This window comes from Diadema setosum, chromosome 10 (assembly GCF_964275005.1).
Source record: "Diadema setosum chromosome 10, eeDiaSeto1, whole genome shotgun sequence".
In the NCBI taxonomy this organism is placed as follows: Eukaryota; Metazoa; Echinodermata; class Echinoidea; order Diadematoida; family Diadematidae; genus Diadema; species Diadema setosum.
The window spans coordinates 24638860-24666616 of record NC_092694.1 but is presented as its reverse complement, the minus strand read 5'-3'; positions in this window follow the sequence as shown (position 1 = coordinate 24666616).

Below are 27757 nucleotides of genomic sequence, written 5' to 3'. Positions count from 1 at the left end.
GCTCTCCCAGGTTCCTCTCGACCGAGTCACATTCAGTCATCAATTCGAACAGAAAGGGACTATTGGCAGAACCAAACGTTGCCCGAAGCCTGTTTTCAATACTTCAACTTAATTGGTAAGTCTTCATATTGAAGAAATTTTTGGATTTTAAGTTGATATTTACCCGCGATACTGAATCTGTCATGATTCTGAATGCTACAATCCGAAGCCCCATTATGCTATGCGTATGGGGCTGCTGGTCGCCTATGCGTATGGGGCTGCTGGTCGCTATGCGTATGGGGCTGCTGGTCGCAGTTAATTGCATGATTACTAAGACATGAGAGCACTTTGGGGCGAGTAAGTCTCACAGTGTTAGTTATATGAAAGGTACTTTAACCTGAAACACAAACTAAAACAAGGAAATTTAGGGAAACTTTTGAGGTACCAAAACTTTTTTATTATCTTTAATGTGCAGTAACTGTTACTAACTGTTCACCATGTGCTCCCAATATTGTGGTATGATTAACTTGATATGACTTGATATGACTTTATGAACACTTGAAGATATGTTTAACTGACTTAGGCACCACAGAAAAACCTGATAGAGAGATATCTTCGTCGCGACGATGTCGCATTGTGCATGTTTGATGATTTGCATATGAACAGGCGTCACGTGCATATGAATAAGCAACCGTGCTTTCTATTCATACCTTTGTTTATTCGTCCCGACGATAAGCGACGATAGAGAAAGGATTCCCTTTCACTAATCGTCGCTCTTCGTCCCGACTTACTAGCTATTTTCAAAGTTCGGCTTCTATTGTGCCTTGCGTTTCTTTTTGTTAAAAACGTCGCATATCGTTCCCGACGAATCATTGTTCAACCGCCGGGAAACGTCCTGACTATATGGCTTCGTTTCAATGCCGTTCGTGTTCAAGTTTATGTTTTGTTCAGCTTTACTTGTCACAGCATAAAGCCTGTTATCCGTGTGATCTAAAACGTCGCATATCGTCCCGACGAATTACCATTACTGTACCACCGAAATTCCCTCTCTGTTCCATCGTCGAGCAACGTCCAAAACGCGTGGCTACAGCTAATCCGCTGGGTGATGTGATTCGCAATGCCGAGTACGATAATGAATGGGAAGTTTTGTGTTTTCACGAGAAAAAAAAAATGTATTCTCGCTGCTATAGATAATTGTGAATAACAGGCTGACTTTCCGTCTTTTGTGCAAATGGTAGTTACGGCGATGTGAAAGGAGACTTGACCGCAGTCGATAGACATTGAATTTGTATTATCTTGTCTTTACGCGTAGGAAACACGGCGGAGAGATTTTGTCCGGTTTACAAACGAAAACTTGACTATCGTTGCAAAACTTATTTGATGGTCGCCGTTCGTTGTCAAACTCCGACAACTTCTGTCATATTTTTTGCTGTAGAACACATTGATTTTTTTTTTTTATTTGACACAACATTGAATCAAATATTTGTATTTTAACAACGTGTTTACCTATTTATTCTGTTGCGGCATTTACTTCCACTGATCGTTGGCCTTCGCGTGGTTGTATTCATTGTTAACATTTATGTCGTCTTGTAAAATTTTAGAGCGGGCGGAGAGATTCTGTCCAGCGTTCAAACGGGAATTCGACTGCAGAACTTGTTTCAGCTGTCAATCCCTGCTGACTGTTCTCATTGTTTGTTATGCTAAAAAAGGGATATTGATTTCATGTTGTCAACATACCAAAAAAATGTCAGCTGCATTCGCCTTTTAACCTTACTGCACTGTTAGAAAAAAATCAACAAGGTTGTTTAAAATTTTAAACAACCACAAGTTAACCGGTGAATCGCTCAACTGTTGTTTAAAAATTAAACAACACGTAGTTGTTTAAACTTTTAACCCTTTGTTGTTTAAAAATTCTAAACAACTGTTGTTTAAAATAAATTTAAACAACTGGGTTGTTTAAAAAAGTTGTTTAAAAATTTAAACAACTGTTGTTTAAAAGTCATTTTATACAACTGGGTTGTTTAAAAAAAGTTGTTTAAAAGTCTAAACAACTGTTGTTTAAATGTAATTTTATACAACTGGGTTGTTTAAAAAAAGTTGTTTAAAAGTCTAAACAACTGTTGTTTAAATGTAATTTTATACAACCGAGTTGTTTAAAAAAGTTGTTTAAAACTCTAAACAACTGTTGTTTAAAAGTCATTTTATACAACCGGGTTGTTTAAAAGTAATTTTATACAACTGGGTTGTTTAAAGCAAATATTAAATATTCATGTTTAGAATTTAAACATTTCTTAATCCCATATTACTGTACAACTCACTTGTATATAATCACAATAACACAAATGTTTATCTTTTTGGCCAATTATATATTTCAGCACATTTTCACTGTCTATATTACTGACAGCGTATCATTAGAAAACCTTCAGTCGGTCAATCTGTCCATCGATGTGCAAACTTATTACAAATAACAAATTGAGCCAATCAAGAATTATCTCATCCATTTTCAGAATATATACAGAGTAACAATTCTTCTTATACAGTTAACCTTTAATAAGTCGAAGTTCTCGAGAACCGAGAAAAATGTGTCGACTTGCGCGGATTTAGTAAAAATATGCAGTTTGACTGCAGAGGAAAAATCACGAGCTTTTGTTATGCTTGAGTTAAGTGATTTCCCAGCTGAATTGAAATAAGGGAATGGCCCTCTAAGGATTTGCTTTTCTGCCCCAATACTGTACTTTGTTGCCCCACTAAGAAAATATTACTGAAGGTATTGCACTACACAGCTTCTCTATTAACCAGATCATTTTTAACAATGTTCAATTTGATGTTACAACATTTTGAATCATCTCAGTTGCAATGCTTTTGGGGAACATCTGCAATAGTAAGTCTGGGGTTATTAGATTATATTTCCTTGACAGTACAATGATGACTGTAAATATACTGCAGATGGAGAAACCATTCACATTAAGAAATAAGTTTTATCTCTTGTGAAAATTCTACTCCATACCTATATTCAGCATATCTGAACAGACCAAATATCATATACAGTACATTGTAATTATAATAAAACTTACTCCTATTTACTGGTGTAATTTGAGAAGTCATACCAGCTTCCGACACATACAGGGTTTTTTTTTTTTCATAACTGGGATGTGCCAAGTACAGCACATCTGTCCAGCAAAGATCATCTCTGTCACTCCTGTGATAGAGATGGCAGTAATGAAGATTACTCTATATACAATAAAATAAATCCATAATGGAAATATACATTCTACGAAACAGTTCATCTTGAATTTTATGAAGGCCACATTCAGTACAGAGTGTCACCTCCATTATGCTCAACAGATATGAGGTTTTAATTTCACAATTGCTATATTTCTGAAAATTGACTGTCATGCTCCAGTATAAACCTGTGAAGATCTTGCACAATGTTTCATTAAGTCACTACTATGCAAAATACCCTTTTTAATTCATTTCTAGCCCATCTTTATCACAAGTTTTCAAGGGCCAACATTACCCATCTTCCTGCAGATGTTAATCCCACAATGTCGATCAAATTATAAGACAGTTAATCTTTCTGAAGCGGTGGACACACAAAATTGTCATGTCAGTGATCATCCTAAGAATAATGTGTAAAGAAGACGAAGTTTTACCACTTAAGTTGCAACATGCGAACACAAGGTTTTACTGTAAAACGAGGAATAATTGCGTGCATGATAATTTTGCAAATTTCCCGAGAACAAAGAGATTAGCATGCGAGTGGAAGTTCTTGCCTACACTATATGCATTGAATGCCAGCGACAATAAGCATAATTATTTATGCCACGGATACTTTAATGATATTAAGAATCGCAAATCTTCAGTATTGCAGAGATGGACCATAAAAATCAAGCATAATCATGACTGTTTTATGCCAAATAACATTTTTTTTTTTTGGGGGGGGGGGGCGAGGGCGCCGTGGCACGGTGGATATTTAAGCTTCACGACTCCCAGTCGAAGGACCCGAGTTCAATTCCCTCCCCGCAGCGATTACGTCCTATTCCGTCCTATAGCAACTCTATATAGGGCAATAATGTCAGGCGGGCCCTCTGATAGCTAGAGCACTGATAGCATTGAAGAGGCTACTCTAAATAGAGAATACTTTTTTTTTTTTTGCAATTATCATCATTATTATCGTTATTGTTATTGTTATGATTACTGCGGTTTTTTTTTTTGGGGGGGGGGTACTATTGCTACAATATCATTAGTCTTGCATGAATGCGGTTAGGATATGTTCTACCTCCTATCTCTTTGTAACATTCATCTATCATCTTCACAACAAATTTCAAGACATCATTATGTTTCTGTCATGTACTACTGTAAAAGTGGATATTTTCGCGCGACTAATTTTTCGCGTTTGGCCGGGTAAGAAGAGATTCGCGTGTTTTTAATTCCGAGGAATAAAGACATCACGCGCAGGAACATACAGCAAGCAAAAAATATTCACGTGCTTTTATTTTCACGCAAGTTTCTGGTTGCGCGAAATTCGCGAAAATTTCAACACAGCGAAAATTTCCACTTTTACAGGTAGTAACTAGTTAGTAGGGATATTCATTTCACTTTGAAATACTGCGATAGTAATTGACATAATCAGACAATGATTATCTTTTTTAAGTATGACAGGAAGGGCTCATCGTGAATCCAAATCCCAAAGAGAAGTGCAATTTGAAATGGCTGAGATATAGGTGCCCGCCTTTTACAAGGATCGCTATGTTTTCACTTTCTTTCTGGATATCTCTACCATTTCAGAACCGATCTTCACCAAATGAAATTTGAGTTCCTGTCAGAATTGTATGCTCTTTAATATTTCTTTCTTTTCAAAGTACGTTGTATCTGTAAAAAGACTAATAGCTGAATCCTCATCTCAACCAATTATACTATTTCATGCTTAACACCAGTCCTTGAATATACTTCTCTGCCCCTCAAAAAAAAAAAAAAAAATCAGCATGTAGCACATTGATTTGATGAAACTGCAATACTGAGGCTGTACTTTTTTACATGTTTAGATTAGTTTCTTTTTTATAGCAGCGGAATAGTGTGCAATGAAAGCCGACTTATGGATGTTATCATAATACGTTATCGAGTCTTATACGATACACTGTTACCTGTAATCTTTAATTATAATTTTGCGATTTTCGTCTTTTACGTTAACTTTCAGTATATATATTATGTATCAAAATGGACATGCGCCATTTTTGATGTTAAATAGAGTTATTCTTGACTTTAGATATTAAATAGAGTTATTCTTGACAACGGTTTGTTACATTAAACATATTCAAAGTGCTTTTTTTTTCAGTACCATGCATTCTATCAAATGTCTAGTAAGTTTACAACTAAGAATTAGTATGCTTAGAATTGCACCATTTGCCCATTTTTATGCAAGAGCCAACTTTCACTCTTTTTTGTACGCGGTGGACACCTCAGTGTCTATATAGAATATGAGAATGATAGTTATTTCAGGCTAGAGGGGCGCATCAATTTTGAACTTTGTGTTTGAAAGGCTATTGTCATCTTAAAGACGACTAATGATGTCGCTCAAATCGACTGGAGCAAGCCCTCTTATGATTCATGCTCAGATTTATAAAGACTTTATGGTCTAGACATTCCCAGTAGTATACGCGAAAGAGACGGGACGAAAAGCATCGGTGGTACACAGGATGTGGTTCCTTAGGCGACGCTTTCTATTGTCGGGATGGGGATGAAGAAGGTTCTTTTATTATGTGAAACGTTAAGCGCGTGGCCATCTTAATCTCCTGAAAGTAGCTATTATTATGTAGGAGTCCATTCAAAAAGAAACTGCCGCGTACCATTGAATTATATATATCAGAGAAGCTTACAACCTGTTTCTTTTCTCGGACGAAACGCTATAGCAGTCCTGCTTAGCGACGGCGTTCACGCTCCATCTCACGCACTACCATGAGAAAGAATAGCGATACCACGCATGATACATGAAAACATGTTTAAAAGGCGAGAAAACTAATGAAGTTTAAAGTTGACTTCTCCTTCCTCTTTCAATGAAAACAGAATAATTGAATAGATCTATTGAAGCGGATTGTCACTGCTGCGAACGATCGCCATAGCATCGTTAGTCTTGCGAGCAAATCAAAATCCTAATACTTTTATTTTTGCCTGATAATATGAGTAGTAACCCTTTAAAGGACTCGCAAATTCGACGTTTCAAACAGTATAGTAAAACAATAATATGTATTTCAAAAACATTTGGATGCGTTGGGTGTTAGCATTTAATAGCATCCATCTGCATTTTATTTTCCGTCCGTATGCACACAGAAACGCAAGCAAACATTATACTGTGAATACGCTGTAAAGCATCGTATCATTATCAAAGGTGTATTCATTCTTCTTTTACTTTCAGCCTGCTTGAAGTAGTAGTCAAACCATGTGATCAGTCAGGCAGCCTATGTATAAAGATAGTCGTTACTCAATATTCGTTTGATTTGTTACTGTGTGGTTACGATTACGAACGTTGGTTATGAGTCCGAAACACTCGTTCATATTGAACTACATGTATAAAGGTCAAAGCTGTTTCGATAGTATAGCTCGGTACGAGTTCAAAACGCAATCGAAAATTTCATCCGAATGCTATCATAGGCGGAAATCATAGCTATGGAAAACTTGTATTAAATATAGGTCAATAAAGATTGCCATATCCAATCTCCGTAAAAAGTTTTGATTCATGCCATCTTCTGAGCATTTTGAGATATTTTGCTTGTGTTTTGATTATGTTACGATTTAGGTTTGAACTGTGAAAATTGAAAGGTGTGGTTACCTCAACGATGTGGCAGTTCCATTAACCATGATGGGTAAAGGGAACTCATGACTTTATAAGACTAATCCTTGCTAAATTGAAGATCAATTCTTTAAACCATCACTTATGTCTTGTAAATAGATACGTCTGTAATCATAACGAAAATGCCTTAGGAGACAAAAATCATCAAACGTTTATAAGCGTCATCCGACAAATTTACAATTGACAATGCGAATGTATGATTGCCCCATTTGCATGTAGCTGTAAGCTATCTTTACGTTGAAGTTAACTTCCCTCCTTGAGAAAAAGAAAAAAAAAGTCGGGTTTTCGCTAGAGGTACTTATTAGGAAACGGTATAAAAACAATTGTCTACTATACATCAAGAGATAACCTATACAAACATGAAACACACGCATATTCTGTTCGTTATATGCATGGATCTGTTTATTTGTTTGTTTGGTCATTATTTCAATGGCATTGATCTTGTTTTTTTAATGGCATCGGTCTTGGTCGGGGGAAAGATAAAAAAAAAAAAAAAACAACGTATCACTCTGTTATCAGATCAGGATGATTGCGAGAAGGGTGTACATGTATTCCCGCCTTTCTTTATACAGGCAAACAATAAAAGCTTTGTATGCTATTATAAGAACCTGGAGGCAAAAGGCAGTTTCAACGTTCAACTTATAGTAACCATATAGGACATAAAGTAAGTTAGCGTCTCACTGACTGTGATTCTTTTGTTTTGGCAAAACATGAACACAAAGGGGGTCTGACATTTTTTTGTACATAGTACTTGTAGCAGACATTTATGCCGATTCTCCAACAGCATCGCTCCATTACGTCACTTCCTGCTATCAATGGCGAAGAAAGGATGATGGCTGCTTGATTATCCATTTCTTGAGATTGCAGGAAGCTCACCTTTCTTATGTGTGTGTTTCGTTGTGTGTGGTTCTGTGGTACTCAGTTACAAGGTGTGAAGGTCCGAGTCTTTTCATTCTGATTACACATTTCAATACAGGCAACTGATTCGAGTTTCGCAAAGCTGTTGAGGCAAATTCTTTGCACGCTTGACCTCTGAACTGTCAGGTACACGTACTACACGAAAAACATTCTTATTGAACAAACACATTTTGTGTAGCGACAAAGCTTTCTGTCATTTTCTCAAATAGGCCCTACTTCTAAAAGTGCTCGGATGAAGAGATTTCACAAAGAGAACACTAGTTAAAAATGGGCATCAGTTATTGTTCCGATTTCTCTCCCTGCCGGCAATAATTTATTCAATAAGTCTTTGGACTGGGAAACACATATATTCATTTGGCGAATCAGCGAATGAATTATTACACGAATTGTCTTTGCGAAAAGGAAATTAACCTTGTATATCTCCAAAGATAAACTTTGAACAGCCTGTCACATAGTAGGGAACAGCTGATTATTATCATTATTTGAATGAATTATCTATTGATGAAGCCAATAACCTTTGTAAATGTACACACGGAGAGATGTCGTCGTAAGTTCGCTATTTTGTGTTTTAGCTGTTATAAAATATCTCACATTATATATATATATATATATATATATATATATATAAAGTACGATTATACTGAGTATATATATATATATATATATATATATATATATATATATATATACATATACATATCGTACTTTGTGTCTACACTTTTCAAACGCCATTGTGCGTCATGCCAATCACCACTTCATGAAATGTGGTGCGTGTATATCGCCGATCAGAGTCTTGCTCAGCTCATCAGTATTGCGCAATTCTAAAGCCCTCGCCGCCGCACGCTCTATGCCTTTTGTCTTCAATGGGGTCAAGAGCAATGCTCATTATCATCTTATGCTCTACAACGGAAGCGGAGCCTGGATCGGGCTAACCTTTTGTCAAGGCCCTCTCGCTGTATGGTGAAGAAAGCCCAAATGTAGCTGAGTGGGGTTGCGCGCTGGCGCGGTCGGCTGGGCTCGCTTCGCTCGCCCATTACAGCGAGAGGGCCTTGACAAAAGGCTACGATCGGGCAAGAACAATGTGCAAAGCGCACCGTAAAGTCGATGGTTGGAAAAAAAGAAATTGTAACGGAAAAAAAAAAATGTCTCAAAGCAACCGTGATTAGGGAAACTGTTACTAATTTTTTCACACTGAAATTTTCTGAACAGATAAATAAAACACCAAGGAATCATTATCCGTCATAAAATAACTTCCCTATTTGACACGACCCGGGTAGTGCATCCCCTTCATCTCTGGCTCATTACAGGAAAACTCCACGTGCGACATAGTACTCATTTTGAGAGAGCGCCATGTGCACCGAATAGACGTCACCTAGTAGGTTGCAGCGTGAAAAGCTTAAACTTCTTTAGACTAGTATGGGATCATTTTCTTTCTTTCTTTCTTTCTTTCTTTCTTTCTTTCTTTCTTTCTGCCTGTCTGTCTGTCTGTCTTTCTTTCTTTCTTTCTTTCTTTCTTTCTTTCTCTACATATGTAAAATAAAGAGAATATGTGCGGAATCAAACACAAAATCCTTACGTTTTGTTTTCCCGTTACCCGACTATTGCAATAATGTCGAAAGATAACTTTACAACGAGAAATGATAGTGTTTGAGACAGAAAAAAACAACTACAAAAAACGGGAAATAAAGATTTGTTGGATTTTTTTTTTTTCATCACTGGGTAATACTGTTCCATAGAATCTTTGGTTAGAGGGATTTAGCATTGCGTGCTGGCCAACGCGGAGGAGGAGGTTTGATTCTAGCCGGCTCGCTTGCTGTGTTCTATCATGTATTTTGCAGTAACGTGTCTGTTTGTATTGCTGGTATGCCATACGGAATATTGTACCATGAATCCACCTTCCTGGGGACCGTTTCATGAAACTTTTTGTCAGTGATTTACACTGACAACTGTTAAAAGCTACTGAAATCCTTGCGTCTGATTGGCTGATAGCAAATTTGTTGGTGAAAACCTCCGACGAACTCGTTGATGAAACGCCCCCCCCCCCCCCCCCCCGGTTGATCTACTTTGCGATTCGTTTGCTTTGTATACGCCCTTGAACGGGTGGCGGTTTTTTCCTCTCTCTCTCTCTCTCTCTCTCTCTCATGTCATGATGATGATAGTCGTGTATTGAATGTTATAGGATATGACTAAAACTGATCTGAATAGCAATGGTGATGACAATTACTACTGCTGGCATAAGTGACAGCTAAATGAACAGATGTTTCCTTGTTCTGATTTCACCTCTCCCTCATTTCTCACTCTTGTTTGCCTCCTCCCATGAATGATTAAAAACAACAACAAAAACAACAACAGACTTAAGAAACCGCACAACAAGTCAGATAAATGCGTGCTGGCAACCAATAGACCTACGTGACACGTATCTTTTAGGTTGAAACTAACTTAATGGCCACGACAAATCATATCAGAGGAAATAATGGCGGAAGAAAAAAAGCTGACAACCTTTCTAGTGTAAATTTCTGCGAAAACAGGTGGCAAAAAAAAAAATGCGCGCACTGCAACTATTTCAGGTTATAAGCAGTCTGTAAACCGTTCGAACGGCATAATTCTATTAAAATGTCGCCTTATCTTGGCTTCTTTAACAGTAAAAAAAAAAAACCACACGTTGAACAGTATTGGTGTATTACACATTAATGTTAACACTAAAACAAAACAAAGGGGTTATTCGTCGCTTCATTCTTACAATCGAATCACGTGTCAAAAAAAAAAAATGATAATATAAAAAAGGTCCCGAATGCCGAAGAAAATATCGCTTTCCTAGATGCCGCTGCAACAAGCTGAAGTTTATAGTGTAAGAGCTATACCTACCCAATTACACAACAGTAGGCCTACATAATATCATGGCAACATATATTGAAACTTCTTTCGATCTCACACTCATAAAATCTGCGTACCACTGCGTGTGAAAATTAGAATGAACATAACGGACGTATCAACTGAGAAGTTCCTCTAGATACTTTTTCCCGACTTGGCGATCATCATACAGTAAAAGACGTGACTATTGATTTGTTTGTATCGAATGTAACTGTTTACTGTAAACGAAAAACACTATACGGAGTGCCTCCTCCGTTTATTGTCTTTGCCGTAACCATGGAGCTACTACGAAACCAAACAAGAAGCACGCATGGACGGCGCGTTTCATTGAACCTGATAACCACGTGTTTCGCACTTCGGTACATATTGCACTGCGCGAAACGTAGCGATTACCGTACTTGTGGCGGACTTACTGACTTTGGTCAAGGAACGAAATAGGAGTACATTAAGAAAAATATTATGATATTGAAATACCGACATCATGAAAATGTTTGGAAACAACGAATGATTATGGAGTATAGAAATGAAAATGCCAAACAAAGATTTTCATTCGCTCATAGGGAAGCTCTCTAGAAGAGATGAAGGCATCTCCCCTCGTATGGCAGTATAAGTTTCCCCAACAAGCTGAGGTTAGTGAGGTATACACCGGGGCTCGACACTAACGGTGGCTCGGTGGACCGGGGCCGCCAAAAACGCACGTCGGGCCACCAAAAAAAGTCGGATGTTTGCCTTTACTTTTGGAAATGGACAGCGGTAACAGTCGACTCCGTATAAGATGCTAAAATAAATGTCAGATGTTGTTTTTATTTTTGGAAATGAATAACGGTAATATTCGACTCCGTACGGTACTAAAATAAATGTCGGATGTTTGCTTATACCAAGGATGCTTATACTTTTGGATTTGAATAACGGTAAGATTCAGCTCCGTACGGTGCTAAAATTAATGTCAGAAATTCGATTTTGCGTTCGGAAATGAATAACAGTAATATTCGACTCCGTACGGTGATTAAATAAATATCGCATGTTTGCTTTGACGTTCGGAAATGACTACTAATGATATACAACTCCGTACGATGATCTAAATGCCGGATATTTGCTTATGCGTTCGAAAGTAAATAGCAATAACATTCAGCTCTGAAAGATGTTAATATAAGTGTCGGAAATTTACTTTGACGTTCGGAAATGAATAACAATGATATTCAACTCCGTACGATGATAAAATAATTGCCGGATGTTTTCTTTCAAGCTCTGGACTTGTGGAAAGATAATAATGTACGTTCATCACTTTTTTTTTCATGATTCATTCAAGAATTTCCGGAGTCTGATAGCCATCGGATCTCGTTACGATGTTTTTGTATTGTTTACAGACAAGTATGGCAAACATAAGAGCAAGGCTTCATAGAAGATGAATTACCCTGGTGGCAATCATTGAACGACAATTTCAATTCAATGGGCAATCGTCGGGACCACTCGCGATGTTAGAAAAAATAAACACCTCAGCATCGAGCAATTTCTATTATTGAATGAGCAATCGTCGGGACGATGTGCGACGTTTCAAACTCATACCAAACGGTGATTTAAGTTCAATGGGCAAGCCTAGGGACGATGCGCGACGCTTTAACAATTACTAAACGCGTCTCTGACCAGTGATTCAAGTTGAATGGACAATCGTCGGGACGATAAGTGCGACGTTTGAACAATTATGGATTAACAAACTCGCCACGGAACGGTGATTTAAATTCAATGGTCAATCGTCGGGACGATGAGCGACGCGAAACCATCACCAAAACCTTTACAAAACGGTTAGTCAAGTTGAATACGCAGTCGTCGGGGACGATGTGCGACGTTTGAACAATCACTGAAACGCTTCGCCGATCGACAAAAGACCTCCTTAATTGATTAGTCGCGACGAAAAGAGACGACTTCGTTCCGACTCGTCGGAACCATCTTTTGTTGATATTTATAATGAGCCAAAAAGAGCGCAGTAATGAGCACATGAGGCCCAAAATTTGGATCGTTGGGGACGATTGGCGACGATCTTTTGTCTCATATCGTCGCGACGAAGATATCTCCCTAACACAGTTTTTCTGTTGTGCCTTATGACATGATGACGGAAGGAGCGGTTCAAAAGTGGTGCGAATCCATCTTTGGTATAAACAGTAGTTCTCCAGGATTCCTGTTAGTCCTGCGCCACCAGCACCACAACGAGATTTTGCAAACTTCATGAAAGTCTCTTCCATGGTCTTATCCACAGCACATCGATTTCCAGGAAGATGAGAGCGAGCAACAGAGATGGCTCCATTTTCAAGTAGTTGTGTTGCCCCTGGATGACTTGTCTCAGTGTTTGATAGGAACATGTCAAACCAAGTCAGATACCTTGCGTAGCTGATGCTTCCAAAGCTGAAGAAAAGCTCTGCCATGTCTCCCATGCATTTGTGGTACACCTTGAAGTTGTTTGTCTTTACGGCATAGATCAGCATGAAGACAAGACGAGAATGGTCTTGGAAGATCATCCAGAATTTGGCAGTCTTGCCCAGCTCACCATTTCGGACTTTCTCTTGGTATATTCAGTCTCCCAAGTACAAGAGAACAGATGGACCTTGTAGAGCAGCAAGAAGATTCTCTTTGTTACACTGTCCAATAAAAGCATCCATTACATCTGCGACAGATTTGTCATGGGCTGGACTTCGTTGTGTCGTGACATTTCGCGCTATAATTCTGTAACGCAAGAAGGCCTCGTCGCGAGGCTTCTTGACTTTGTTTGTTCAACATTCGCGCAACTCTTGAGACCAAATTTGCAACATCCGCGCATACTTTTGCGAAGTCACGCCCATTTTTGTAACGGAATGTCGCCCCGAAACGGGCACAATTTTGTGATTTTCTGTACATTTCCTATGAAAAACAGTGCTCTGACATGAAAGTCATGAAAACCTGATTATTTTTTACAATTAATCACTTTCATTGATTAGTTTTGTGCTAGTTATGGTAGAATAGTGGTCAGTGATAATTTCCAATAGAAAACATAAAAAAAAAAAAATTGAAAACAAAGAAATACATAAGAAATTATGAAAACAACAGAATACACAAGAATTAAAATGAGCTTTGGAAGTTTTTGTAATGTACAATTGTTTAATATGCTAAAATAGATTTACAGGTCAAAAATTAGAATCTCGATGCTTTTAATTAGGCCAAAATATGATCTTGAGCTTAATTTGCATAATTAGTTAATCAAAGAATGATTTCCCTTAACTCTCGATTTGAATGGGGAAAGAACGAGGTTAAAGTAAATTTTGCTGGATGTTTTAAGTGTTATAATTATGTTCTATGAGTTCCCACGATCCCATCAAAGATTTTAGTTTTAAAATTTTAACAAAGAAAGTGTTGTGAAAGTGCGGCCAGCCTCTCTGTGGGGCCTACCTCGTACATCCCTGGTCTTGAACTGACCATGGGCAAAGCACAGAGACAGGGGCTATGCGATGGGTATTGCAGTTTTAGATTAGATTCCAGAGAGACAGAGTTATACAAGAGAGCACATATAGTTACACATGAGTTATCAGAGTTAATTGCAGATGATTCTGCAAAGGAAGCAGAATAGCGTAACAGCGTAACAGCAAGGTAATCCCAGCAATGACTCCTACTTTTCATTCTTACTAGTTTATTTCTTGATGTATAAATGAGCTATGGTCAGTGTGGAGAGAGCTATAGCTAGTGGTGTTTGTTGGTGAGAGCGTGTGGCTCTGGATGTGCCTGATGCATGCCGTATTTCGATATAATTATGGTGATACAGTGCAGTATACACATACATTGTACATACTATCGTGTTTTGGCAATTTGTCTTGCATACAGTAGTGCACTGCAAATCAGTGGAACAGGGTGGGGGATGTAAAAAAAGCAATAACGGGCGCCTGGTACACAGACGGTATCAATGGAACCGACTGTACGCAGAAACTACCAGAATCGATTGTAGCGGGCACACTTCCTCGGCGCTCGGGCGGATAACCCCAAAGTAGCAGTTTTCTGCGCCTGTGCCTGACTGTTAGTGGTTGCCTTGATTTGCTCAGGGAGATTATTCCAAACGTCTGGTCCATGGTGTCTAACTGACTTGTGAGCTATCATTAGCTTGGAATTGTTGAGGTTATAATCTTGGGAATGTCCAGTTGGGTATGCGTGGTCACTGGAGTTCACAGTGAATGGGTTGTGAAACGAGAAAGGGAGGGTGTTGGATTTGTATTTGTACATGATCAATATTGCGCATTGTAATGTGTGTATATCGTTTATTTTCAGAGTTTTCAATTTAGAAAATAATGGTTCAGAGTTTGCAAGATAATGTGAGTTGTACAATGGTAGAAATGCGGAGTGCTCTTTTTTGGAGAAGGTGAACTGATTGAATGTTTGTCTTGTTAGAATATGCAGATACCATTATTGCAGTATGTGATGTATGGTAAAATCAAAAGATCTTTCAGTTTGAACAATATACTTATGTACCTCGATACATGATTGTTTACATGTTCATTCCAGGTAAGATTAGCATCAATAATTACACCAGGAAATTTAGTACACTTTTTTTTTCTACAAGAGGAATGTCGATTCAATGATATTTATATTTGTTCTCGAAGAAGAAGATGAGAGTGTAAAAAGTATACGCACGACGGACGACGCACGACGCACGACAGACGACGCACGACGGACGCCGGACCGAGAGCGATCGCAATAGCTCACTTGAGACTTTGACTCATGTGAGCTAAAAAAGCGGGGGCCCAAGTTTTTCTTCAAAAATAAAAATAAAAAAACAAGGTATAGAAACATCTGATATGGTTATTTTCACGTATATCTTGTCTTCAATGATATTTATATTTGTCAAATGTCGATACAATGAAAACGCAATATTCGAACAAAGATCGTTATATCAGCTTCTGCACAGAGTCAATTACATTCCGCGTAAATCATACCTGCTATATAATGGGCTTGAAGGGTCTATCACTTGATTTCAAGTTTTACACACTTTCATGAAAGCTTTTTACGATGTGCTTATAAGCATCATGTGCACCTTTGTTGTCGTTGGTTCGTTGATTCGTTCGTATTTATTCTACAAAGACTAAATTTAATGTGATCATGCACCACAACCCAACAAAAAGTCGCACGCACTGATTTTGTGAGAGGAATGAAAATAGGAGAAAGTAGGAGAAATGGGTAACCCTATCTTGAGGTTTTCGTAATTTCCGAAAGAGTATAAGTCTTCTTCTACATCATGCTACGGTTTGGTAACATAAAACAACGAGAGAATTGTGTTTTTAGCCATTTTCCTCGATCACTCTTTGTAGAATATTGTGATTAGATGTGTTTTAAAGAGTCCCCTCTTTACTTCTTACAAACCTTGTACATACATTGTACTATTCACTTTCAACTCTAATAACTTCTGAAGGATTATGCTACTGCTTTGAAGGTTCGCCGTAATTATTGACATAATGTGTTAATAAACTACGATTGATTTCAGCTTAATCCAATAATCCCTTCATTGTTGTTCCTCCGGTGGTTTTAATAGGGCTGACACGGGTAAATATTTCCCCATATAGAGACGTGTGTTGATATAATGAAATAATAATTCTGTAGAATACCAGGGAGAAATGGGGTGTTTATCTTCACTAACCTGGATAAGTGAGTAATACCCTTTCAACCATCAAATTTCCAAGGCGGGTTCTTCGGCTCAAACTCTGTCCAAGGGTCCGCAAAGCCAGACTACGAGTTTCTTTTTCACTCAAAAAATTACCTGTTTTGTGTACATGCACCTAATGAATAGTCAATTCAAATTCCATGAGAAAAGCTTTCATCTTCCAACCAAAATGCAGTTTGTAGAGGAATTTATAACGAATATCTGCAGCTTTTCAGTTTTTTGCCAAACTGCATTTCTGATTTTCAATTATTTTTTTCTTCATTTATTTTGGCATCTTTGGTACAATTTTGTGAAGCGGTCAGGGACATTCCATTTTGTTTACAGGTGTGAGCCCTATATCCTGCTTTTTGTCCAATTCATGGCACAGCTAGCACGGCTTGGTAAAGATTAAGCGCCTGAATAGACCCTGTACTTACAGAGCCTCTTTTCTCAGTTTACACTTTTTCATAGTGTGTGCTTTCTTCCCATTAAGGTAAGGAGAGTCCATTTGAATTGAGTTATACATCATTTTAAAGCTTAAAGTCTGCTCTTTCAGAATCTGTTCTTAAATATAAATCCATGTCTGGTGACTTTGTGTTGGTTTTGTGATGCAGGGTCACAAATAGCAGACACTTACCTTCGCGTCAACCTCGGCCTGTGCGTCTATGAGCAATTGCACAATTCTGGATTTCTTATCATCAATAATAAGACTGAAGGTTGTCTCGGTCACGTCGGAGTGGTACATCGGACGTCTCTCACTGTCAGCTATGTCGACCTTATCACTAGGAATTCACATACATTATCAAGAGAGAAAGAAAGGTGGTGTAAAATACTTTTAGGAAAAAGGGCTGAGATTTTCGAACTTCGTTTGCCAAAAGATAAATCACCTTGAAGAGGAAATCAATTCCAAATATCAGTTAATCTGATATAAAAGAGTAAAATTGTACGACTTCAACGATAAAATTTAGACTGAAGTTGAATAAAAAATAAGGAAGTTATGAAATTTTGAAGTTTTGATAATTTCTCCAAAATAGTTCTTCTACAGTGGGTATAAATATCCAAATGAGTGAGCCAAACATGTCATACCCTCACAATTTTCCATTGATCGTGTACAAAAAAAAAAATGACGAAAATTCAATGTTTCTGTCACTGAAGTCTGAAATATGAAGTTATTCCTGATTGAATAACGTCAGAAGAGCGATCAATTAGATGTAATGAATCTATATATATATATATATAAATATATATATATATATATACATACATATATATATCAATATGCAGATTTGAGCCTCGGGCATAATCGCGTTTGAAATTTTATGCACAAACTATATGGTAAATTGTGAGGGAATGACATGCTCACTTGTCATTTGCATAATAGACTGTTCAAGAACCTTACTGTCCCCCCCCCCCCAAAAAAAAAAAAATAGCGAAACTTCAAATTGTCAAAATTTCCTTATGTAATTGTAATAGTAGTGAGAAAGGACGGTAATTTGTTTGTTTGTTTTTGTTTTTTTTTTCTTTTGCTTTCCTTTTTGTTTACCCTACACTTTTGCAGTCTTAAAAAAAAAGTCGAGAGATATTCCACACAGTACAAACATAAGTTACCTTCTGAAGAAAATATCACGGGACAGTCTATCCGTTAGAATAATTTCATACTAGATCCATAATATCCTATGAGATCTGAGGTTGAAATCAGTATGATAATCCGAAGGGATACATCTCATATATAACAGTTTGCTTATCACATAACCAATGCTGTATTCTCCCTTACAGCCGCCCTTTGGCCCGAACATAGAAAGGATAGAAGGTGGAATACAAGTGAAAATAATAATAAAAAAACAACAACAACAACAACAAAAAAAAAAAGACTGCGTGCAAGATTAGTATGCCCCTTGACATCAGTCCCAACACTTCTTCCCATATCTGGATAAGCAAAAAGTGAGATATTTCCCTGATATATGAGATGCATCCCTAGTATCCATAATACGTTTCTAGGAATATTTTATCTTTTGCTTATTATAATTACAACCAATGCTGATCAGCACAGATACAAACTACAACAGTGGGACGCTTGGAAATGAGATAAGAATGGCGCTATTGTGAGGACTTATGGGCATCGGTGTCGGTACCGGTAGTGCCTGCTGCGGACACCCCCAAGGCAACCCTTCGAAGGTTGCTTCCTCTACCACTATGTTTTTTAGGTGACAAAAAAGAATGAACGAATTCGAGTTGGAACAATGAAAGTCGAGTTTTGGATCTCGCGAAGCCCAGCGCCATTAAACAGTGCTCGCGAAGAGCTGAGTGCTCTCTTGTCAAGTGCTCGAATCATGTCCGTAAAGAGGGCGCCCGGTCCAGCCATCCTGGTACAGTCAACTAACCACCTGGGAATAGTAGCCGCTGATACAGCAGCGCAAAACGGAGCCACAGTGGACACGAATCACGAAGACAAAGCTCTTAATGATTTCTGCTTTGCCACATACCATTATAGCACGGGATACCAGATTTTGTCCTGCTCGGCAGAGGGATGTAAAGAGAGCTTCGGAAGGAAATCTTCACCGGTTGCAAAGAATTGGTCTGATTTTTGAAAGAAAATCTTGTCATATCAGCCTTACCCATGAAGATTCCCAACGAAAATGTCCCTGGTCAAGACACAACCTACGCATAAAAATGACTCTACTGACCCGAAGCATGATGGCAATAGGCAGACGGTATTCAAAGTAAGATTCTGGAGAGAAACCTTGGCCATGGGTTCAAAGGGAGCTCTCGAGGGGACCCAAGAAGATCGATCGCAACAACGCGGTAAGGAAGGAGGTAAATACTGACCTCCCGACGACAAAACCAATACGGCAGGAAGCGATAGCTGTATGAATGGTAGGACCTGATAAAAGACAAAGCAAGACCCTTGTAGAAGAGGTCAATAGGAAAATCCACCACGTGACCTAAAGAGGCAGTAAGGGATCAAAAGCGCGGTCTCGACACTACTTCCTGAAGTGTTCAATGCTGGAATCGTAATTCTAGAGGATTCTCGAAGTGATCCCGCTACAACCTGCGCGGCAGTTTTTTTTTTAGAAAAGCCTGTTTCTTCGCCTTCTTACCTGAGAGTGGCTACAGAGAAAGATGACGAGCTATTACATCTTGATGCTTCACAAACGAGAGAGGCTGAATCAGAAGATTGTGGCGAACAGGCAAGGCTCTGGGGAAATTTTGGGGGCTGATGGACCTGAGTTCAAGGCACATGCTAATCTTGCGCGCAGATTTTTTTTCTCTTTTTTTTTTTTAAGTTTTTGGATTATAATTGTATCTCACCTTCGATCCTTTCTACGTTAGAGCCACAGTGCGGCTGAAAGGGAGAATACAGCATTGGTTGTGTGATAAGCAAAAGGTAAGATATTCGTAGAAATAATTGAACAATACTGATTTTTGAAATTTGTGTTTAGCATTAAAAAACTGCTTTGGTGAATGTAATATGCAATGAGCGAGTGTGCTGATGCTTTAAAAAAGTATATGTAAGGTTATTGTTGTATGTGCGTGGGTGGATGAGCGTGACGATCTCTTTACGTGAACAGCATGAAATAAATACTCTTCAAATAAGATAAGTAAATAGATAAATGAGTTAGTGATTTTACCATAATTATTGACATTGCAATAGGAGAACACAGACCCAACTGCCTATGTCGCATGCCTGTATTGCATGCATGCAGATAAATTTGCCTATGAAAGTCATAGCTTCAGGTTTATTTGGCCACTGTCATATTGATGTTACAATAGGGTTTTAAGTTGTTCATCAAAATACCAACGTCACATGCTCAGAAATTTACTGTATACCCTGTTATTTCCAAGTACAGATATTTTCGCGAATGAGGAGATCACAGTCATTTTTGCGAGTTGTTTTTAACGAATTGACAAGGCCGGAGGCCTTCATAAGCGCACTGTTACCTTTATATAGCGCACTGTGACATTTTCGAATGTTGATAAATTTGATGTCCAACTGTAATTCGCGAAATTCGCGGAACCGGGAATTCACGAAAATTAAACCCTCGCAAAAGTAAACGCTTATATAGAGTAGGCAATTCCCCTTTTGGATGATTGCGCCACTTGTCCGTATGATTTAACCCGTTCCACATATTGAATTTTGAAATGCCCACGGACTTATTACGCAGGCCACCAAATTCGCATACGGAATGGGTAAAGTATATTTACCACAAGCTGCAGCCCACTGAGTGGATTTGCGTAAGGCAAAGACCTGATTTTAGTTAACTTTTCGCTGTAAACAAAATATTTTATGAGGGTAACGTCATGTACTCTGAAAATGTAAGATTGTGCTGAAACACATTTGTCTATCCAAGTTTGGACTTCGAGAACGATTTCCACTTTTATCTATGTATTCTTGCCTCTAAACTCACCTTCAATTATAGAGTTGGATTCCAGATCACAAGTCACACACTGCTTAGAAATAAGACTACAATGAAAAATAATCTCCTACAACCACAATGCGAGCAGTGTGGCTCGATACTAACTGCGGCGAAGAGTTGCTTCAACGTCAAAACTGTAAACTGAAATCCATGCCTACATTGTTTAGTGATTTCTTACAAAATATCTTCTCTACCTTTACTTTTCGGGGCTGAAACTGATCAAAATTTTTGTGTTTATTCCACACCCCAATATCTCCATATTAAAGAGGATATTTTACCATTAATTATCCTCTTTGAATGGCTAATACCCAGAAATGTTTATAACACTATCAAACTTATAGTAAACTCATATGAACGAACTCATAATATAGATATCAATTTGTTTTTTGTTTTTTGTCATCTTTCTCTCACTCTAAGAAACAGCTTGAAAATATGTCTATCTTTAAGAAATATGACAACCGTTCACAATTTAGCTGGTGAGACGCGAAATGCATACTATACCAAGACAGTGGAAATAGACCTACCTTATAATCGCGAGACGAAGAGGTGTCAAGCCGTCTTTCGTTTTTTCGTCAACTTTTGCCCCAGCCTTCAGAAGCTCCTTTACACATTCGAAGTGTCCCTTCAAGCATGCAAGGTGCAAAGGAGTCATTCCGCTTTGACCGGACTATAGAGAATTAATAGGACAGTGAGATATCAGTGTTCAAAAAATTTTTAGCGATTGAAGGCATCTGTTGATAGCGGTGTTAATAGACATTGTCGATTGTGGTATGATCAGCCGTATCTCATCATAATGCTTGTCAATGTCGATACACACACTCTCTCTCTGCGAACAAACATCAATATGATAGCTTCTCGATAGCTTCAACTCATATCATGTAAGCCTATGCTGGAGAATTAGCTTTGAAAGGCTACCCATTGATCTGAACTTTAAAACAGTGGTTTGGATGTTTAATGGGTAATGCATAGGCCTACGTTTCTTTGTGTTGTGTTGTGAGCAATTGTAGGGTCCCAGGTTTGTGTGATGGATTACCGTCTACCTTAACATCTACGTCTAATTGAGCGTCAATGAGCGATCGAAGCAATGCTTTCCCCTTTCTCAGCAGCACAATGAAGGGGTGTTTGCCCGGAGTGTTGTATCATCATCCTTAGGCATGTGTTATGTTTGTCTAATGTCGATATACTCAAAAAGCTATAAAAAAAAAAAATTCAACAAGTCAGCTTCTCCATCGAGTCGGATTTATATTTTCTTCAGCTGATCATGCTGGATGAATCTGATAAATAGGCTTGCCATTTTTCTTTTTTTAAATGAGGAATATTTCTCGAGTAGTTTAAATTGCGAAGATTTCGATGGCTGTAGCTTGAGTTAGAAGGTATTATCAAGGAGGTTCAAGAGAATTTGCTTTGATATATATATACATAAACATTAATTGTTAACCAAGTAAGTTTCTTCATTGCCTTTACAATGTACCATAAAATAATTATATCAGCGATACAAGGAATAACGCAGACGGGCTACGGCTTAAGCATTGTTCGATTTGCATGCAGCTCTCATACATAATACAAAACATATAGGAAAGTAGGAGGGGACGACTTGCAGAGAGCTAGGATAGAAGAAATGAGAGAGGAGAGGTCTGTCTGCTTTCGCTAATACACATCACCTGGATCACTGAATGATAAAGCATGGCAAAGCATTTTCTCACCAAGGTACAGGTGAACAGTTACAGGTCATGGTCGGTTACGTAACATTGCGCAATAAATTCAGAACGGCGTTATATCCACGAGGGAATTTCATATACAATACAATTACAATGACCTTATAAGATCACTGATATCCAGAGAGCAGCATTGTCTTTACAGCTTCCTTAAAACAGTACACAGACTTTAAAGTTCGAATTTCAGAAAGGAGAGTTCCAAAGATCGGGTCAGTGTGCCTAAAAGATTTCAGAACCATCACTGTTTTTAGTTGGGGGCGCAAGGGATTTTTGGTTCAAATTTTTTCAAAAGCACCAAAATTTGGCACACATGTAGCCCAAACGATACTATTTAGATTTTTGATGGGCGCCAAGAAAGGCGCCCTCTGGGGCGGCCATATTGGCAAAATCCAATATGGCCGCCATATAGGTTTAAAGGTCACGTGCATTTGAAAACATAAAGGGGTTACAATCATTTAAAAAGTCAGGTTAGGAGGTTTTCTGGGTCAAGGAATTCGAATCTGAAGTTGTTTTTATGGTCTGAAGTCAATTTTTCCTTATAAGGTCACCTTAAGGTCATTTAGGGGTTAAGCCATTGTATTCATAACAGTTTATTGAAAAAAAATGGCTTGCCCATGGTCAGTATTCCAGGAATGCCAGCCTTAGTAACAGAATTGCAGTTGTCGACGGCTGAAAAAAGGCGTATTTCTTTTGAAGGGAGCCCTCCGTGGCGGCATATTTGCAAAATCCAATATGGCTGCCATGTACATTTAAAGGCCAGTATAACAATTAAAAACCTTTAAAGTGTTACAATAATTTGAAAAGTCAGCTTTAGAGGTTTTATGGGTCAATGAATTCGATTCTGAAGTTGTTTTTATGGTCTGATGTCAACTTTTCCTTATAAGGTCTCTCTAAAGGTCATTTGGGGTCAAACCATTATATTCACAATAGGTTATTTAGAAAATGGCTTGCCTATAGTCAATATAGGAGGAATGTCAGCCCTGCTAATAGAATTGCAGTTGTTGAGGGCTGTGGGAGAGGGAGAGGTGGGCTTTCTCACGAGTAACATCAATATATCTGCTTTCGTGTTAAGATTTCAAACACTAGGTATACACACATGCATAATAATAAGTACCCCTTTCTGAGGGTAATTAGGTTTTAAGGGATTTTACTCAGATCCTTATTTTACAATTAAATTTGAAGTTTTGGTTACCCTTCAATTTCATGTTGAATGATTACTTACGGTATTTTTTTCTGCATCATTTCAATTATGGCCTGTTATAATATGGCTACACAATCTTTTAAGTGAGGTTCTGTCCAAAGCTATGGAATATCATACTTCATGTTACAATCATTCCATTAATTATTTTCACATTACAGGCGCTAAGAGGAAATGTCCTCATCGACTGGTAATATTGGCAGAATTCAATATATTTGCATTTGCTTTAATGACAGTCCAAAGAGCTAGTTAGAATTATGGGTAATGCCCTTTCAAAGAGTTTTCAAGAGTTGATTATTGGATTATTATCTTCATCTTCATCTGCAAGGAATGCAATAAAAAATGCATATATGAGAAATAGAATAATATTGCTCCTTGGGAGAGCTACATACACTGAATACTACGGCCAGCGCATGCACATCACATGCGCACAAATTTCAAATCCATGAACGGATAAGATGTTTGTGTGCGCATGCGCTGGCCGTAGTATTCAGTGAATGTAGCTGCTCTGCCCCCCCCCCCCCCCCAGGAAAAACGCAGTATCTAACATTTTTGGCGATTTTCACTTTTTTGCATAAATATAGTCAGTGGGCAATCCTTCTTCATATGACATATTTAGATTTTTGAAAAAATGTTTGGAAAGCTACTTTTCCGTACCTGCCAAACGCAGTATCTACACTTAACTTGCACTTTCCCCAAGGAAAAACGCAGTTTCTACATGATGAATATTTCCCCAAGGAAAAACGCAGTATCTACAAAGCTAGTCTTAATTACCAGACACTGTTATTTATATATGTGAATACTTTGCCGGTTGTTCTGTAATTTCAACGTAAATTATTTTCTTTAGATAACTTGCTCAATAATAAGACATAATGTTCAAAATATCTAACCGAAACAATACTGATCAGTAAATATTTTGATGAGATCGTGATCCTAATGTAAAACACAGTGTGTGATTAAGACTAACCGAGTGCACATTAAACAATACAGCACAACACTGACAGCAGCTGCTTGCATATTAGCTGCACTGAGCATGCAGTCAGCACAGGGCCCGGCCGGCTAGTCAGCATACAGTGTGAGTGTGTACTTCAGGTTTCAAGTTTTATTCAAAGTTTCCACAATACAAAAATTTACATAAAAACAATAACATGTAACAAGGAATACATTGTTGAATATATGCGTTCAAAACAATTTGCAGAATATTTGATATAAATTGACAATGCATGTAGATGCATTATACAAAATAGTAGATGTAAAGTGGAGGGGTCTTAGAAAAGCAAGCTTGTATAATAAGACCCCTGAAAGGCAAGTTAAGACATGTGATATAACAACTCACTAATATATACAAACATATTAAAGCCACAGAATAATTTTAGTGGAATCCCTCAAGAAGTGCAGCAACCACACCCCAGAGACCAAAAAAATTGACACCATATTTATTGCCCCCCCCCCCCTCGAGTCAATTAAAAAATTTATTCTATCGGTTAGTGATATATGACCATAAGAGGGAGCAGTATTTTTTTTTTTTTTTTTTTTTTTACTTTGTGGTATGGTCTCAGAACCCTCACTTCTCCACAGGTAAGGACCCTTTCAAAAGGAGAGTTTCTATTTTTTACCATAAACCAGAATTATACAGTGGCTTTAACATACATGGATGGATTCTAAGTGCACACACACACACACACACACACTACCTATGGAATTTTAAAGCAAAACATAATTGGCATTTAGACTATGTTACTCAAATGGAAAGCGATGAGATAAAGTCATGTATCCAGAATTCAAAAGGAGCAGCATCAATGAGACTGAGAATATCGATGAAGCAAATACTTCCGAGTCAACACTTTAAATCTGGAAAAAGTGGTACTATCTTTAACATCTGAGGGTAACACGTTCCATTATTTTATGCAAGACACATAAAAAGAATTTAGGGCAATACTGGTAGATACATAAGGTAGATGCAGAAGGTTTTTCTGACGTGTATTATGGGAATGAACAACTAAGTTTTTGACAAACAAATCCAAAAATAAGGAGGGAGAACCGGACATGTGAAGCTTGTACATGAATGCCAACGAGTTAAAAGACACTAACTCGTTTAGAGGTAAACAACGCAGCTGTAAGAACTGGGGGGCACTTGGCCTAGTAAAGTGTGAGCTTGTTATTAGCCTGATAGCTCTTTTTTGTACAATAAACAATTTATGAAGATGGCTGTTATAAGTATTACCGCAAGCAACATTACAATACATCAAGTGAGGCATTATGATGCTATTATACAGTGTACTATATACTATTACTATTATACTTGTCTTGGATTAAAACAAAATATTGTCGCGGGGAAAATTACTCGTGAGCCTAGCCCTCAAGATCTGCAGATAATGAGTAAGTAATTCAAAACTATTTCAATATTGAAAGAATAAAGCTGATCGTTTGTCACACGAAGCGAGGTAAACACAAATGCATGTTTGTCACACGAAGCGAGGTAACGTTAGAGTTCTAAACACAAATGCATGTTTACCTCGCTTCGTGTGATTAACGATCGGCTTTTCTTTCATATTCTACCTCGATGATGAACATCTTCCATACTATTTCAATATTAACTTGTTGTGAAGTAACTTTGATAGGCCTAGACCCTTGTCAAAATTCCTCAGGCTCCAAATCTGAATGTTTCGTCGAAAGGCAATAGACCTAGATCTATTTGTGTTGTATCGGATAAACGTCGCGTTAACATGTTAGACCCTATATTTAGATCTAAGTCCAAGTCTAAGACTTGTCTAGACGGTAACGTTTAAGTCTTGCGTCTCTTTTCTAACGTTAGACTTAACGTTAATCAGAACTTTCAGGGTCCGTATTCCGAAAGTCTAAAGAAAGATGCAGTGTAGGACTAGAATAGGCCTACTCTAGGGCAGGCCTGTTTATAAAACTAAGAAAGAAGTCTAAGACTAAAACTTAACCACTCAGAATCCTATTCCTAAGTCTAACACCGCTAGTGAAGTGTCACTCAATGTTCAATTATCTACTCCATACCATACTGTCTTATAATTACATAGACAGCGATCTAGTTGAAAATAGATTATGTGAAAAATAGGTAGGAGCCTAACCACGGTAAATGGACAAAATAGAGACAGTTAAGAATAAGTTGTATTTTAATTATTATCGGATCTAGACAGTGTCTAGACCCTAACTGTTAGTGAGACTGGGTTGCGTAAAATGCATGCATGATTCCATGATGCATGCTACAACTTAGCGTTACAAGTAAAAAAGTTACATTACAAATTTACATGACATAACAAACTTAGGTTCAATCCAGAAGGAATAAGCCTAGAGAGCGGATGTCACTTCGATCTAGACCGGTTCTAGATTTATTTTTTTTTTCTAGTTAAAGAGTCCTGTCTCGTGTTGGGCTTAGACTAAACCTTCTGCAGTTCTAACGTTAGGCTATTTTTTTCTGTGAGTATCGTGCATAGCCTGAGGCTGTAGAGTCGTGTAGCCTGCTACGTAGCCAGCCTAGAATAAACGATATAAAAACTAGACCTAGTCTAGATCGATCTAGGTCCAGACATCCGATTTAGATTTATTTTGGTCTAGACAGACTCTAGCCTAGACTGTACAGATCTAGATCTAGTATTCTAGATGCTAGTTAGCGGCTAGGCCATGTAGCATCACATTACAGCCCTGGCAAGCTTCATAGTATAAACGCGTAACGTTACAGCAAGATCGGTCTGGGAATGTAAGCAAAACGTTCCAAGAACGATCTGTTATTTGTTAATGTTATTGTTATGAAGCCTGCTCTGCAATCAGGGCATAAATGGGGGATGGAGGATGCATCCCCCAGGGCCAGAGGTTGAGGATGGTGCATCATGAATACTTGTACAATGATGTATACATGCATACATAATTATGGCAGAAGATTAATCCTAGTCATTCCGCTGTAGATACTGCGTTTTTCCTTGGGGAAATTCGTTCCATTGTAGATACTGCGTTTTTCCTTGGGGAAATCAGTCAATTGCATGGGGTTTCCCCAAAGTATCTACATTTTCATTAATAACTTAAAAATAAAACAAAAACACAAAATGATATTTTCCAGGAAAATTGGTAGCTAGATAGACTAAAATTCCACAATGAAAGAATTTTTCAAAAGAGTACATTTTCTAGGGGCTTTGGCAA